Below are 17,109 nucleotides of genomic sequence, written 5' to 3' on the forward strand. Positions count from 1 at the left end.
CGACACAGGTAAACACACAACACAGCCGACACAGGTAAACACACAACACAGCCGACACAGGTAAACACAACACAGCTGACACAGGTAAACACACAACACAGCTGACACAAGTAAACACACAACACAGCTGACACAGGTAAACACACAACACACACAGGTAAACACACAACACAGCTGACACAGGTAAAGGTAAACACACAACACAGCCGACACAGGTAAACACACAACACAGCTGACACAGGTAAACACACAACACAGCCGACACAGGTAAACACACAACACAGCTGACACAGGTAAACACACAACACAGCTGACACAGGTAAACACACAACACAGCCGACACAGGTAAACACACAACACAGCCGACACAGGTAAACACACAACACAGCCGACACAGGTAAACACACAACACAGCCGACACAGGTAAACACACAACACAGCTGACACAGGTAAACACACAACACAGCCGACACAGGTAAACACACAACACAGCTGACACAGGTAAACACACAACACAGCCGACACAGGTAAACACACAACACAGCTGACACAGGTAAACACACAACACAGCCGACACAGGTAAACACACAACACAGCCGACACAGGTAAACACACAACACAGCTGACACAGGTAAACACACAACACAGCCGACACAGGTAAACACACAACACAGCTGACACAGGTAAACACACAACACAGCTGACACAGGTAAACACACAACACAGCTGACACAGGTAAACACACAACACAGCCGACACAGGTAAACACACAACACAGCTGACACAGGTAAACACACAACACAGCCGACACAGGTAAACACACAACACAGCTGACACAGGTAAACACACAACACAGCCGACACAGGTAAACACACAACACAGCCGACACAGGTAAACACACAACACAGCTGACACAGGTAAACACACAACACAGCCGACACAGGTAAACACACAACACAGCTGACACAGGTAAACACACAACACAGCCGACACAGGTAAACACACAACACAGCCGACACAGGTAAACACACAACACAGCCGACACAGGTAAACACACAACACAGCCGACACAGGTAAACACACAACACAGCCGACACAGGTAAACACACAACACAGCCGACACAGGTAAACACACAACACAGCCGACACAGGTAAACACACAACACAGCTGACACAGGTAAACACACAACACAGCTGACACAGGTAAACACACAACACAGCCGACACAGGTAAACACACAACACAGCCGACACAGTTAAACACACAACACAGCCGACACAGGTAAACACACAACACAGCCGACACAGTTAAACACACAACACAGCTGACACAGGTAAACACACAACACAGCCGACACAGGTAAACACACAACACAGCTGACACAGGTAAACACACAACACAGCTGACACAGGTAAACACACAACACAGCCGACACAGGTAAACACACAACACAGCTGTGAGGAAGGAATTTGAAAGGACATAAGTACTCGTTCATTCAACTTTCGACCTCTAACCCATGTTGAACTTGCAAAACCTACAATCAAATCTGAGATTTCATAACGGCAATCGGGTGAAAGAGACAAATTTAGCCGTCTAGCCCCATAGACTCACATTCATTTTGCACTCATGGGCGAGCGCCCCCAGTGGAACTCTGATTGGAACTACAACCAATAGGACTTAATAGGGCGTTGGAGTGAACAGGCTTTCCGTAGACGGGCTTTGGTCAAGCCGACCGATCTAATAATGTTTATGGATGACTGAATACATCGATGTTTTTATCATGACTGTGATATGAAGCAGTTCGGGATTGCTAAGAGAGACAGCTATCAGCTCCACACGCGACGCGAGTCCCGCGGATATAAAAGGAATATGGACATTTCATTCTACCGAACTACACGCAAGTGCAGAATTACTACTCACAGGTCAGTTTATTAGACAAATTAAAGGAGCCGTATGTAAGATTGTGGCCAAAACTGGTACTGCAATCACTTTCAAATTACTGTAGAGCGGTTGTCCACGTCTGTCGCCTTGGTTACTATCAGAGGGCTCTGGTTACTATGGCAGTACGAGCGGAAACCAGGGAGAACGCGGATAACGGAAATAAAGAAGCGGTCCGTGTTTTCGAATTAAATTACAAATTTCTCCTGGTTTGAAAGTTGTTGGAAACAGTCGGGATAATGTAAGTACACAACTAAAAAAAATATATAACATAGATATAGTGATTTTTGCTATTTTTAAAGCAAAAAAACTACATATTGTACCTTTAATGGCAGCTTTCTGTTGTGACAACATGCCTCATTGTTTTTTTTATATTGTAGTTTATTTGTACTTAGTGCAAGCAGCTGCCAATAAAAAACATAAAATGACATAAATGAATTATAATAAAATTATTATATGACTAAATGAATAAATGATGTAAATCGAATAATAATAATAATGATAATATGAATAAATGATGAATCTAATGACACCTACATAAATGATTAATGATTATAAACGATTATGAAATTAAATATAAAACAAAGTGTTAGGGAATTTTCAGTTAAAGACTAGGACCAGATATGATTAATGAAGACCAGGAGTTAGAAGTGCAGTCAATATAAGACAAGAGTCAGAATTATAATAAATTGAAGATTGTTTTTGTGTTTTTTTTACTGAAGATAGTTGGCAGTTTCACCAGGCAGAAATCAGCTTCAAGACTCACAAGATGTTCGTAGGCCGTTCCAGAACACACTCCTTCAAAAGAAGAGAAAACAACACCAATGTAATGCTTGCTTTCTTAAAGTAAAACACAGGTTGATATTGAAAACCCTTCGATCCTTCAGAGAAACGCTGAAATGAAGCAGGCCTTCCTCTTAACATGCTCTCTGTGTGGAAGATGTAGCTAAAACAAATCAACAGCTAATATATAAATTATTTTATGTCTCTCATTAAAGAGTAAACATGCATGAAAATATGCATGCGAATAGAACCATGTCATAGATGATGAATTACAGCTTTCACATGCACATGTTGACTCGTGTTATCTGTAAGACCTTCTGTAGCCCCGCCCGTTTTCAGCGCTGCGCTCGTTGTCTTCTGTCTTCCGGTCTGAACTGACCGTTTTAAAACCTTCCCGGTCTACTGACATATGTTAAGACATCTGCTTTAAACATCACAATGCTCGTGATAACTTTCGTTAACTCTACAATATGTAAATCCACTTCACCAGCTAATTACTCTTCCACAGGGATGCCATAGAGATATACTGAGCTGCCGCTAAAACGGAAGTTCAAAGACAATATTCTAAAGATGGCGGCGCACCTGTGTCTCTGGCACATATGGTCTATAGGACTGAACTCTTTGTTTTAGTATTAGTGTTCTTGAATGAGCGTTTGGTTTAACTTCATCTTTGTTAATGCATATTTACTGTAGATCTGGCAAATGTGGCCGGTTACTCGCACGTTAAAAGACAGTTTGAAGACTTTTAAAAGGGAAGCAACAAACAGAAAACTGTGATACACTTAACTCACATTTGTCTGATTTACTATTTTTATGACTATTATGACAATTTATTCATTGGTTTAAATGAATAAACCATCCCACGATCCCCACCCCCCTCTATCTACGATGTTACTATGCACGGATCAATCTATCACTATTTTCTCTTAGTGTAAATAGAATCGATCGCCTTTTTAAACTTAGTGCAAAGCTGCCAGATTATATTACAGTACTGATGTCTTTGATCTTCAAATTATCTGATGATAAATAAAATGAAGCCCATTCTGCTGCTTCTGTTGACTTGAACTCAGTTGAACTTGCATAAATGTATCCAAATTATGGAAAATTTTGTTAAAGCTGTCAAGTTATTATTTCAAGTAGGTTCCTTTGTGTTTTAAGACCTCTAGGAGGAAGAGGAGATAGCGGGCACAACCTGACACTTTCTGACTTTCTCAGTTTGTGTTTATTCTCTTAGGGTTCAGAGTATTTATTTTTTCTCACATTAATTTCACACGTCTAGTACAATTATGTGGTTTTGTTTAATTAATACGGTTTATACTTTTTTTCTTGATGTACCCTGAAAGAAGGGAATAAGTGAAATGTGACAACATGCCCCATAGGTGGGGTTCATTGTAACATGACCATATTACAGAATAATTCTGATCTAATCAAAAAATATATATATACAAGACAAACTAAAATATTTCCTCAATAAAATACATCAACCTTTTTCTTATAAAATAGGCCTAATGGCATTTTTATTAATTCAAAATAAGGTATTTTTTTAATTTGACAACAAACACTGCGAAACACAGCTATACAGCATAGTTCAAAACATATAATAATAATTAATAATTTCTGACTCTTAGTCTTTATTCATCTTTTCTAATGGTTTCTCAATAGAATTCATAAAAGTGTAGAATAGAATAGCATAGTTCTAATAGCGGCTCATTGTAACGCAGTGTGACAACATGCCCCGCCTGAACAACTGGGATTTAAACTCTGCGAGTGTCTTCTCCTGGTCAGATCAGCATTAAAAGACTATCTCAACTGTGAAATAACAGATATAAGATTAAAATAATATCAGCTTGTCTCATTTTAAATAAACGCTAAATAAATGTATGATATCTTCCATAGATTATTTTTTAACTTTGGCGCATTTTTTTTCTTTCTTTCTCTAGGCTATAGTGTTGATATGGCAACTAGTAAATACACTAAGTTTAGTCATGCTAGCATGTGTGGAAGGTTTTAAATTTAGGATTATATTTTCCTTGACCGTTTCCCTGAAGAGAGATAGCCTATAGGCGCTGTTGTTGCTGTTGTCGAAAATGAAAGTAAAATAGTGACGCGCTCGTTCGTTGCGTTTCACCTGAAATGCGAGTTCATGTTTTCATTAAAATCAACACATTAATGATTTATCTCTCATATCCACTCGCACTTTTTGGAATGCTATTTTTTATTACTCGATCACCCGCGGATCGTATCAGAAATGAACCCTGATGTGCCAACCCTCCCGTTATTCACAAAACTACACAACACATGCACTTTCTAAGCTGTTTTAAAAGAATAAGCTTGTATTTTATTATTAGTATTTTTGTTTACCTCACATCTTTGGCAGACCTTTATTGTTGTCTAAGTCTTCTGTTTTCTAATTCAAGGTCTTGTATTCTTGCTCTCAGATCTTCAATTTCTTCAACATTGTCATGAAACTCCTGCAGCTGATCTGGAAACCGGTCACAGAATCTTTGCAATTCCTCCAGACTTCCAGAGACATTGATGACATCCCGAATCTGCTGGTGAACATGTCTGATACTCCACTGAGCGAAGAGGTTTAGATGTCCATCTCTGAACATTTGCATCCACTGGGAGCCGTTCGTGGGTCTGAAGAGCAGGACATGCAGACGGCCTCGTCTATAAACCCTGAAGAGAACATCTGGATGTTGGTTCAGCTGGGTGTCTCTGTGTCTCTTTTGTTCCATTTCAGTCATGCTTCCAACATTCAGTCCTTCATACATGTCTCTGACCGCTGCCATTTCCTCTACTTTTCCCTTACAACATTTGTTCTTCTCCATTACAAGACAGATTCTTTCACAATGACAAGTCAGGGAAGAAGGCAGGAACTTAGCGGAAACCCAGCACAGATTTGCCAAGATGAAAATGAATCCACATGTTCATGTTTTCCAGAAGGGTTTAGTCACGTGACTAACAGTATCTCAGTTCTCAGTGAACAAACCTCAAAACACAAAGCTCAAAGTGTCAATATATCAGATTCTGTGTATGTAGTCAAATACTAAGATGTGTTTAGACAGGACAACAGAGAAGAGAGAGGAATAACAGAGAGGAAGGGTGGGATCAGGAGAAACTAAAAAGAGGAAATGGGCAAAATGAATCACATTTGTGTTCATGCGTCTCTATAGCACGCATTGTGTTTATCTTGTGTTTATATTTATACGCGAAAATTAGTTTTTATGTGCATATGATACGCACTTTATTGCGTGTAATACACACGCACCCCACACTACTAAACCTACCCTTTACCTACTCATGCATATCCTATGCACGTAAAAACTAATTATCGCGAAAAAATTGCACGATAAACACAATGTGTGCTATAGAGACGCATCTAGTGTGACCGGGTTGGGTATTTCTATGCAAACTGCCTTTGTCTTGTTAAGTAGGCTATACATTCATTAGGTCACATACGCTTTTGTTAAAGTTTATTCAATTCTAGCTTTTTATTCTGACATTTAACCATCAATAAAAGTTCATTAAAATGTCAGGTTGAACTAAATGATGAGCAAAGGATCAAAACGCAGCAGTTTAGGTTTTATTTTAAAAATGATCTCAGGAACAGAAAACAAGAAGAGAACAATAATATATATTAAGATTTTTTTTGTGGGCAAGAATTTAAGGTTTATATAGAAAGTGATATATAGAAACTATATAGAAATACAGGCTTTATCCAGAAATTGATTTTCAATAAACACACATGCAGATACATATAAACTAGTGTGACATATTTAAAGGAGAAGTTCACTTTTAAAATGAAAATTCTGTCATCATATACTCACCCTCATGTTGTTTCAAACCTGTATGAATTTCTTTCTTCTGCTGAACAGAAAAGAAGATATTTAGAAGATTATCAGTAACCAGACAGTTTTTGGGTCCCAATGACTTCCATAGTATATTTTTTTCCTACTATGGAAGTCAATGGGACCCAAAAACTGTCTGATAATCTTCTAAATATCTTCCTTTCTGTTCAGCAGAAGAAAGAAATTCATACAGGTTTGAAACAACATGAGGGTGAGTATATGATGAAAGAATTTTCATTTTAAAAGTGAACTTCTTTAATCTCAGTTGTCTTAAGTGTGACAGAGAAGAGAAACACAAGAATTTCATATTTGGTCTGCTTTAAATCTGATCAAAAGATACAGATCTTGAGATCTTCGATGTCTCCCGTCAGATGAAAACATGATCTCGGTGTGGAAGAGATAAAATAATAAACTTCTGTTATATTCATGATCACACATGTCTATTACAGAGTAAACATGAATCAGTTCTCAGGAAAACAGAACAGCTGTGGTCAGATGATGAATTACAACTCATATGCAGATGAACAGAAACCTGCACAAAAAGTCAATATAACATATAACAATATAACATATTTCCTACATTTTGCTGATCCATGATTAAAGTTATGCACAATGTGTAAATGGCTTTTACAGAATGTTTTAAAGGGCACCTATTATGACTCTTCACAAGATTTAAAATAAGTCTCTGATGTCCCAAGAGTGTGTATGTGAAGTTTTAGCTCAAAATACCCAACAGATCATTTTTTACAGTATGTTTAAATTGTCATTTTTTGGGGCTCAGAAAGTGTATATTCCTTTAAATGCAAATGAACTGCTGCTGTCCGCACAGGGGCGGAGCCTTACGAGCTCGCGCTCAGAGCAAGGACAATCTAATCTGATAATATCAGAACAGAAACTCTCAGTAGTGGTGTTCATTTCATTCGGAGTTGGACAATAATGCCCACAGAGCCAGAGAATATATGCTGTATGGAGATAGAACAGGTATAGTTTAGTTTAATTACGGTTATAACTTATTTGTCATCTGCTTTTATTCACTATTAATACAAGCCTGCTGTGGCAAACCCTGTCCAAATGATGGCCAAAATATACTGATGAGTTCAGTGAAGTTTATTGTACATCACACAAAAGATGAGCGTTAGTTTTACTCCAGAGAATCACAGTAAGAGCTAAATAAACACAGTATAAGAAGTGCGCATTAAAGTATTATCCATAAACTCTCTCTCTCTCCCTTTCATTATCAACAACATACACAGCGAAGTACACAAAACACTCGTTACAACTAACAGTAAACAAATATATACACACCTTTTCAGTGGGTGCTTAATAAACTGGTAAACCTTATATCCGTAAAATGACTCGATGAGCTGTCATAAAGTGCGTGCTCTCACTTTAATTTCTGCCGTGGTCAGTAACGTTAGGCTGTTGCTCCGGAGAGTGTAAGCTGGATCACAAACAGTACTGATCCATCCTCGAGTAACAACGGGAGTAAATGAAGACTGCTATGTTCATTCTTACATCAAAACACTTCAATCACTTAGGAGACATTCTTATCTACAGCGGCTCAAGCGTCGAAACACTGGCGGACTCTGTGTCCAGCTCACTCAGGGCGGGGCTATGCTCAAATTGCAGTGTCAATCAACAGTCGTGGGCGGGGCTTGTGCAATTCTACGTCACACTGCATAGAATCAGAGAACAGCTCATTCTGAGACAGTGCTTATGATTTATTGAGATTGAAAAAAAACCACTGGGTGGATTTTTATCATTCTAGGGTGGTTTTGCTCACACACTGCTAACACACATTTATGTTCAAACACCATGTAAAAGTGGATTTTGCATAATAGGTGCCCTTTAAGATGGAAGCTAAACAGCTTCCATTTGTCTGATATCACCATTTTTTAATAATTTTTTTTAATTATGATATTTTGAAGCATTTGTATATTTTTTGCTGCATTGATAGAATGATTGTACTAAATGTTTTACCTTATATAGCCCGTGTTTATTACTGGTTTATGTCGAGTCGTTGTATTCTTGCTCCCAGATCTTCAATGTCTTTGGAAGGGTCATTGATCTCCTCCAAATGGTTTGGAAACTCGACACAGATTCTGCTGATTTCATCCCCTCGACGCGAGATTTTAATCACATTTCGGGGTAGTGGTGTAAATTGTCTGTGAGTCCACTGAGTCGTGATGTTTCTATATCTGTTGAGCAATCTCATCCACCTGATGGGATCCGCAGTGGTTCTGAAGACCAGAGCACATAGCTTTCCATCATCAGGTGGATAAACTGGACTATACAGTTTGAAGAGAACATCAGGATTTGCGTCAAGCTCAGCTTCTCTGATTTGTTTTCGTTCAGGGACACTCAAGCCTGAAACATCCCGCGTCCCGTACATGTTTCTGACCAGAGGTTGTTCTGCCATCTCTAGTCTGCACTGGTGTTTGAGGATTGTGAAGCTCCTGTTTTAAACCTTTGGTTTACCAGCTCATCCTTATAAACCAGTAGCGGAGATAGCGTGGGTGCTTGGGTGCGGCCGGCCCAGGGCCCAGTGCCAATTAGGGGCCCCTCAAACGCCGCCGATCTTGCGTCACTGGACAGGAACGGTGGTTCTTCTTGATAGCATTCTTTAAGCGCGAGAGAACACGTCTGCATGCCCGCTGTTATCTTTGCTGTGCACTCACAAAGCGAAAAGAGCCGCCATAGTGCACGGACACATACGCAATTCTAGTTAATTTATAGCATCAAATAAACATGAATAAACATTAGAAGAATTGTTGTTTCAACCACGGAAATTCAACCTTTTTTCAAGTTCAAATATCCCCGTAAACAGTCGGTTTTGTCTTAAATGGTTGAGAAAGAAAAACAGTAGCCTAAGCCTATATGTCTATTGAATCAGTGCACTGACACTGACAGCATATACTCACTGCTAACATTAATGTTGATCAAAGAACAAAAGAAAAAGAAAAGCACTCACTGAACTTTTCTAACTTTAATCAGCTTAATATTTTATTTGCCTGTTGTTCGGTGATGACTGCTCCAACTGCAACATGAGCCTGTGCATGCGACCTTGAGATGCGTTCCCTGTCAAACATAATTTATCCTTATTTTCGTAATTTTGTTAAACATTTTTTCTGGATTTCTTGATCTTTATATGATTTTTAAAAAATGATTATTCGTAGGCCTATGCTATTCGTTTTTATACAATTTGTTCTGCAGAAGAAGAAAAAATAACTATCCTGTTAATTCAGAATAGCAGAGATAGCCCGTCCAATTTAATAATAATAATAATAATAATAATAATAATCAACTAGCCCAGCCTAGGCCCATTTTATTTTGGTTTGCAGGCTATTAAAAGTTAATCAGAAAAACAAACGGTAGAAGTAACTTTACCCGTTTCTGAATATTAATTTAAATGTTGCACATAATAAATAGGCCTAATCAAAAAGCAATAACATGACCATTGTAATTAAAATTGTGTTGCTTCTCATGCACAGGTTCGAGTTTACAATGTTGGCAGCTCCGTTACAGTAGGCTATATTGTTACAGTAGGCTATATATTGTTACAGTAGGCTATATATTGTTACAGTAGGCTATATTGTTACAGTAGGCTATATATTGTTACAGTAGGCTATATTGTTACAGTAGGCTATATATTGTTACAGTAGGCTATATATTGTTACAGTAGGCTATATATTGTTACAGTAGGCTATATTGGGAGCATCTGAATGTCCAGAATCTGTCCGTGGAGCTGAAACATTTTTACTTGACTGGCAAACTGTTTTCTTTGTTTGTCAGTACAAACTTGTCAAAAAATGTGTCTTTTCTTTGTGTTTTATTTAACATATAAGCTTATTTCAAATTTTTGATTTGAGGTGTTTGCTTTGTTTCATCTGTGTATGGTTTACTTTTTTGTTCGACTGTGACAAGGTTAATGTGTGTTATAATGTGTTAACAGTGTAGTAACAGTACAAGTGTCCACTATTTATTATTATTATTTTGTAGTCAAGACTTTAATAAGACTTGTGTTTATACAGAAATTGGATTCTAACAATAAACACACCCTGAGAATATTCAGCTGTGTGACAGATTTGATCACACTTGAATATGACTTGAATATGACAGAGAAGAGAAATAAAAGAAATATAGATTTGGTCTGCTTTAAATCTGATGAAAGAAGGACTCGGATGTCTCCCGTCATGAAACATGATCTCTGTGTGGAAGAGATGAAACAGATAAACTGCTGTTATATTCATGATCTCATATCTATTATTACAGAGTAAACATGAATCTAACAGTTGCTATGATAGAGGAATCACATCCCCTCTATGCACATGAATAATAATGTACATTCATAGAGAACTTTGGGTAACACTTTACAATGAGGTTTCATTAGTTAACATTATTTAACTTTAGGAATGAACAAAACTTCTACAGCATTTATTAATCTTACTTTCAACATTTACTAATACATTATTAAAACTAGAAGTTGTATTTGATAACATTAGTTAATGCAACAACAAGTGTGGATTATACTGTACCTCATGTTTTAGGCAGTTGTTTTCTAAGTCTTATGTTTTCTAATTCAAGATCTTGAATTCTTGCTATCAGATCTTCTATATGGTCATAGACAGGACTGTTTCTGACAGGACTGTTATTGATCTCCTGCTGATGTTTTGAAAACTCACGACAGAATATTTCCAGATCTTCCCGTCTACCACTGACATTAATCACGTCTCGGACTGGCTCTGTAACTCGTCTGAGAGTCCAATGAACAGTGAGTTTTTTATGTTTTTTTCTGATGATTATCATCCACCAGATGGGATCTCTTTCAGGTCTGAAGAGAAGACTATGTAGATTTTCCCTAAGTGGTGGATATACTGGTTTATACACTCCGAAGAGAACATCTGCATTTTCGTCCAGCTGTTTATCTCTGTATGTTTTTCGTCTATTGTCATTCCAATCTGTAGCATCCTCTTCTCCATAGATGTCCCTGAACCCGTCCCCCTCTGGTAATTGTGCTCTCATCTCTAGAATAGCTGGTGTTTGAGGATTGTGAAGCTCCTGTTTAAACCTCTTGTTAACCAGCTCACGCTTATAAACTAGGGATTATCATAGGGGCAGAGCTAGACTCTCAGTACAGTGGGGGCGGAGTTTCATCATGGGGCCCTCTGCTACCAAGTCATTTTAAAATTAAAACCGTAAAAAAAAAACATATAATATCTGATGAATGCATGTAATAATGTGTCACTTGTTGAGCCAAGTAAGCTTATAAGCTTGTTAAATAAAACAAAGAAAAGCCAAATGTTTTGACAAGTTTGTACTGACAAACAAAGAAAACAGTTTGCCAGTCAAGTAAAAATGTTTCAGCACCACGGACAGATTCTGGACATTCAGATGCTCCCAATATAGCCTACTGTAAAAAAACCAAAAAAAAAACCAAACAAACTAAAAAAAACATTTTTCTGTAGCAAAATCACAAACAGTTTTCGTTCAAAAATATAGAATTATATACCAGCAGCTCTCATACAAACATAATGCTTGTGGACCTAGGCATATTCTGAATAATACAAAGCCGCTCTTATTCACAACTAAATAATAAAGAGTTATGACTTGAAATGTTTGCTGTATACCACAATCAAAAACAGCTTATACAAAAAAAGTGAATGAACATCTGTAGAGAGCACAGTCAAAATCTTTTTGTGACTGGCATTGCACATATTGCAGGGCAGTATAACGTAGGCTACGTATAACAGATCGGTTTACAGCATATTGATGTGAAAACTAAACAATACAGAAAGCAGCTCTCATACAAAAAATACTAAATAGGTAACAATGAAATTGCCAATTTTCCATACGTTAGCTTTTAACGAAGAGGGTGCCGTTCGAATTTGGCGCTCAGCCAGCCCATCATGCGTCTGTTATGTGCGCGACTCTGTTATGTGCACGCCAAGGACTGTCCGCGCACTGCACGTCCGCTTTAGAGTTCCGCCTTTTGCGTTCCGTCAATATTATGTTATTAGGGAAAAAAAATATGTATATTTTTTAGAAAATCAATTTTTGACATTTGTGAATCGATTCAGAATCGTCCACGTCAGCATCGCGATGCACCTAAGAATCGATTTTTCCCCCACCCCTAAAACGGTGGCCAATCAGGGGCCAACCAGCAAAGGCCAGGGCCCCTGTGGCCCCGCCTCTAGAACCGCCCCTGGCTATTCTGAATTAACAGGATAGTTTTCTTCTTCTTCTGCAGAACAAATTGTGTAAAAACGAATAGCATACGAATAATAATTGTTAAAAAATCATATAAAGATCAAAAAAATCCAGAAAAAATGTTTAACAAAATTACTAAAATAAGGATAAATTATGTTTGACAGGGAACGCATCTCAAGGTCGCATGCACAGACTCATGTTGCAGTTGGAGCAGTCATCACCGAACAACAGGCAAATAAAATATTAAGCTGATTAAAGTTAGAAAAGTTCAGTGAGTGCTTTTCTTTTTCTTTTGTTCTTTGATCAACATTAATGTTAGCAGTGAGTATATGCTGTCAGTGTCAGTGCACTGATTCAATAGACATATAGGCTTAGGCTACTGTTTTTCTTTCTCAACCATTTAAGACAAAACCGACTGTTTACGGGGATATTTGAACTTGAAAAAAGGTTGAATTTCCATGGTTGAAACAACAATTCTTCTAATGTGTATTCATGTTTATTTGATACTATAAATGAACTAGAAGGATATTTGTGAGATATAAGTGTATGTGTCTGTGCACTATATGAGAGGCGGCTCTTTTCGCTTTGTGAGTGCGCAGCACAGAAAACAGCGGGCATGCAGACGTGTTCTCTCGCGTCTCGCGCTTAAAGAATGCTATCAAGAAGAACCACCGTTCCTGTCCAGTGACGCAAGATCGGCGGCGTTTGAGGGGCCCCTAATTGGCACTGGGCCCTGGGCCGGCCGCACCCAAGCACCCACGCTATCTCCTCTACTGTCCCCTAGTGATTAGATGAATGTCTCAGGTTACTCATGTATCCATGGTGCCTGTCTCTGAATAATCGCGTCCACCAGAGGCCATCAGCGGGTCTGAAGAGCAGAACATGCAGACGGTCTCGTCTATAAACTCTGAAGAGAACATCTGGATGCTTCTGTGTCTCCTTTCTTCCCGTTCAGTCATGCTTCTAACATCTGATCCTTCATGTCTCTGCCATTTTGTATTAATGGTCATGTATAACATACTGTGACCCATCATGAATCAGTGTCACAGTGAGATTTAAATGAATGATGAGTAAAACACAGCAGTTTAGGTTTTATTTTTACAATGAACTCAGGAACAGTTATGTTATGTTTCATTGTGTTTGTGTTCATGTTTCCTTTGTTCAGTTCTCGTTCCTATAGTTACTAAATTCTCTTTATTCCCACATTTAATTATTCCCACATGTATAGTTCAGTTCTCTGTATAAAGGACTTCCTGTTTTGTTCATTAGTTTGTCGTTTCTCATCGTCGTCTGTAGTTTCTTCCTTTGTGTATTCTCTGTGATCATTATTATTAAAGTGTTTATCTGGATTACTGGGATTAATTCCACCATATACTTTGTGCATCTGTTCAAAATCTGCATGTAAAATATTTTTACTGTGTCACTTTTTAATTACATGCATTGCATCAAAAGGTAATACATAAGGAACTCGTGATTAAAAAAAACATAAGAACATTTACAAAATATTGGGAGACCGGGACTAGTTGTCCCAGAGGTAATATCTACAGGACTACCTCAGTATTAATATTGATATCATATTAAATAAACGCTTGTTTTCACATGTTGTGTTAGACTATTATAGACAATTATTTAGTAATATGCTATTACTAATAGCTGCCTGTTGCATAAAATAAGTACATTATAAAACCACACTGACACTGATGGATTAATATAGTTTAATGGCAGATTCCACTGTGACAATTTACCCCATACAGTGTGACATCATATCCTGTCACTGGGGTGTCTTGCCCAAAAGCTTACAGTTTTCCTCATTTGCTAAGACTCGCTTAATGAAACTGGGATCCACTTGAACTTCATCATCACATTCTTAACACAGCAGGAGTCTTCCCTGGCAAATGTCTGAACACTTTTTCATTTGTTTCACACATTTTTCACACCATTTTGTCAAAACATTTCTCACAGATCTCACTGAAAGACCCAAAACTCTATTGGATGAACTGTGTTGAACAAAAGGAAAGCATCTATTCACAGCTGATAGAAAGTACATGCATAATTATGAATCTCTAATGCACCTGTGTGAAACTTCAACTCTTCAATCATCAATCAGTCCTCATTCATCGATAAAAGATGCTTGATATTTGCAAGCATGGATCACAGAGACAAAGGCACGTTATTATTGACCATGTAATGACTCAGGACCATTCTGAGTCGAAACACGATGGCGTCTGTCAGGCTTATTCAGAATGAGAACAGTTACTGTACGCCACGGTGTATTTCAGCTTTACTGTACTGATGGCAGAACAATCTGTCTACACAGTAATGCAGATGTTTCGTCAGACCCATTTATGTGACTGTCTAATGTTAATTTTGACATGCTTGTTTGCTGGTGGCAGAGGAAAGATCTTGATTGTAAGATGTTGATTGTAGATATGGTCGTGGAAAACAATACGATCTGTGTGAAATCCAGGCAGCAGTAACTGAAGATCAGGGAACATTTAGAAATATCAACAGTGTGAGTTTGACAACTATTGATAGAGTCCTTAAACGAAACCATGTCAGAATAACGAAGACAAATCATGAAGGAGGCAAAGTTCCAGTATGTGCGGGTACAGATTTGTTATTGTAATGCCTTGTTATACCATACATGCAACTGGAATAATTTGCTTTATGAATTATCTTTTTTCTTAGAGAATAGTGGAGCTTGGAGCTGGAGGGTCACGTCACCATTTCATGTGTGTGGATGAAGTCGGTTTGAAACCTCTGTAAAGTCAGGAGACGTGAGAGGAACATGATTGTGTGCCAGTCTCACCATGTGTGCCGCCATCTCCAATGATCACCAACTATCAGCCCTTACAATACAGAACGCCTCCTCTCATTTCCTGATGCTCTGAATGAAAGACTGTTGGGGGAAACACTTTATAACACTGTTCCTTCATTAATGAATAACTACACAGGAACAGATGAGTAACAACCTATTAACTTCTGTTAACTAACAAGAAACTCTGATTAACAAATTAACAAAGTAAGTAATAGCGCTCAGTTGAATGTGGTCGTTTTTTTCAGGTTCATAATTAACATGAATAATGCATAATGTATAACGGTAACCCCACTAGTAATTAATTAAGTGTTACTACATCCTTCTAAAGGAACTACTAACTATTTGGATCAGTATTCTAAAGTGTTGTAAAGTAAAAAGTATTCTTTCATGTCTTCTGCTCATTTTTCTTTATTTTAGTTTTACCATATATTCTCACACACAACCATTTGACCAATGACACTGTTGAAATTGAATTGAAATTGTCACTCAGAAATTGATTGTACATTTCACAAATAATTACAAAGAAACGGCAAGTAGCTCATTGAGTTAAACGTTACATTTTGAAGTAGAAAGTCTGAAATAGTACTTTCTTGTAAAACTCACTTCAATTTATTTATTTATATATAACTTCGATTTTTTTGGACAAACTCAATCCAGAAGAGGGCGCTGTCTAATGCTTTTAATGGCGTGTCTTTGTGGAGATTTTGTGTGTGTGTGTGTGTGTGTGTGTGTGTGTGTGTGTGTGTGTGTGTGAAGGAGAGAGAGAGAGAGAGAGAGAGAGAGAGAGAGTGAGAGAGTGAGTGAGTGAGTTTAGTAATACAATTACTAATAGCTGTTGGGTAAACAACTGAACACAGTAAAACTGAAATACATTATAATAGTTTAATGGCAGGTTCCATTGTGACAAGTTACCCCATACAGCGAGACATCATGTCCTGTCATTGCGGTGTCTCTGCTGGGGTGTGTGCCACAAGAGGGTAATGTGTAGTAACAGTTTTTTTGTAGTCGAGACTTTAATAAAGTTTTAGTTTATACAGAAACTGACTAATAAACACATCCTGAGGAATATTCACTAGAGTAAAAAGTGTGACATTTAATCACAGTTGTCCGGCTTGAATATGACAGAAGAGAAATAGAAGTAGATTTATAATTGGTCTGCTTTAAATCTGGTCAAAAGCTGCAGATCTTGATGTCTTCAAGGGCTTCTTTTAGGTGAAAACATGATCGCTGTGTGGAAGAGATGAAACAAATAAACTTATTCAATGTATTATTGTTAAAGTTTGTAATGTGTGTCCTCATACTGCTCATGTCACGTGCGTGTACTATCCATAAATGGATATATGCTTATAAAAGAGGTTCCAGTCCAACAGAATACAGAGTGATGTCTGTATGTTTCCTCCGTATAGTTTACTAAAATAACTGGTTATAATTCAGGAAAATGGCCATCAGGTTATGGGCCCAGGAGAGAAGCAGGTAACCGATGGAGTAGATTGTATTCCGACGGAGATGAAA

At 37.8% G+C, this 17,109-nt stretch overlaps 1 protein-coding gene across 5 annotated transcripts in view; it reads right to left on the bottom strand.

The window, feature by feature from the left end:
- LOC308694427 (uncharacterized protein) overlaps positions 1-9,777 on the bottom strand; it is a 28,740-nt gene extending 18,963 nt beyond the window's left edge. The window contains exons 1-3 of one of the 5 annotated variants that reach the window (XM_081371939.1): positions 8,553-9,065; positions 5,083-7,104; positions 2,705-2,736 (exon numbers count right to left, since the gene is read on the bottom strand). The gene's annotated coding sequence lies outside the window, so the exon portion shown is untranslated. Of the gene's footprint in view, positions 1-2,655; positions 2,737-5,082 lie in introns of all 5 variants that reach the window. The other 4 variants (XM_081371937.1, XM_081371938.1, XM_081371940.1 and 1 more) reach the window with 4 other exon arrangements.
- Between the last annotated feature and the right edge of the window lie 7,332 nt (positions 9,778-17,109).

Source organism: Scardinius erythrophthalmus, assembly GCF_964197995.2.
Source record: "Scardinius erythrophthalmus genome assembly, chromosome: 8".
NCBI lineage: Eukaryota > Metazoa > Chordata > Actinopteri > Cypriniformes > Leuciscidae > Scardinius > Scardinius erythrophthalmus.